The following is a 1,534-nucleotide window of genomic DNA, read 5'->3' as shown; positions in this document are numbered from 1 at the left end:
TTATTTCCAAAAATTGTGCACATATTTAAAAAATGTTTGTCATTTCAAAAGAAAATCAGTGGTTTCCAAAATTTGTTCATAAATTCAAAAAATGTTACAGTTTTTCCAATTTTGTTCACAAATACAAAACATGTTCGTGATTTTAAAAACTAGTTCACAAATTTCAAAAATATTTGTTTTTAGAAATTTTGTTCAGAATTTTAAAAAATTGTTCATAAGATCATAAAACGTTACTCGGTTTAAATATTTCCTCACAAAATCAAAACTTGTTCAAATTTTGTTCGGAGTTTTCCAAATTTTGTTTGAAATTTCAAAGATGTTCCTATATGCAAAAAATGTTCTCTTTTTATGTTTTTGTTCAAAGTTAAAACTAATGTTCCTGTTTTCTCAAAATGTTCATGTTTTTAGAAAAACATTAAAAAATCACTTTTCAAATAATTTTCGAAAATTTACTTCTGTTATTTACAGTTTTGAAATGTTTTTGTTTCAATAAATATTTCACTTTCCTAAAAGTGTGTTCGAAATACCAAATAATATTTAAGATCTATCATCGCTCACAGTTCTTATAAGCCATGCTGCAATTTTTAAATGCAAGTGCAACTATTTAAAGGTTATGGTGCTTATGGTTCACGAAAGATTATTAGGTTCACTGGTTGGGGCACATAATTAGTAGTCACGCATCGTGAGTTCGATTCCTGCGTGCACCCGCGTTTGCTTGCCTATGCCTGGGCCTATATTACTCTACAAACTTGGAAATTTCAGCTGGATGTTAGACTAAGAGTTGGGCCATGCCCAATTCTGCCCCTGTATATGCTTCCATCTAAACTATATATTAGAGTTTGTAGACCTTGCGCTATACTGTATATGTATATACCATGCAAATGTGTTGCCAGGTCGACGGATAACCATGTATTGCATGCAGTCATGTCTGTATTATTGCACAATGTCTGCAATTTGTTTGTGCAATTGTTTCTCTTTTCCCTCGCATGAAGAAAGCATGCATAACATGTGTAACCCTTACCATATTAATGCTTTATGTGGATGGAGGGTTTTGTGTCACATAGGAAATGATCTCAAAAACAGAGCTATCACATGTGTGACACTTAAACAACTGGCTTGTTTGTTTCTCTAAAACAATGGCAATTTGCTATATCAAAATACAACCGGCAGCTTGTTTCATCCCAACATAATACACCTACGCACCAGTTTATTTAGGGGGGCTTAGAGCATCTACAGCCGCGGGCAAATCCGGCCCCTCAAATGCCCGCAGACACACCCTGGCTGGCAGTGACCGGGCAGACCTCATATTTGCCACTATGCATCCGCTTATCTCATCCAGCGCCTTGTATCCGTACTACACATGCAATATTTATCTACTCTATGCGATCAAAGAACAGACAACAAATCGGCTGCAAACTAACCCAAAATCGGTTGCAAAGGGACATTAACAAAATTCGCAACATCCAAAAGATCATTTTAGTTTGTGAGTGGACAAGTTCTTAAACTTCTACAAGTAAAAACGACATAAACATTG

Source organism: Triticum dicoccoides, chromosome 3B, assembly GCF_002162155.2.
Source record: "Triticum dicoccoides isolate Atlit2015 ecotype Zavitan chromosome 3B, WEW_v2.0, whole genome shotgun sequence".
Lineage (NCBI taxonomy): Eukaryota > Viridiplantae > Streptophyta > Magnoliopsida > Poales > Poaceae > Triticum > Triticum dicoccoides.
Note: the sequence above shows the minus strand (reverse complement) of the source record.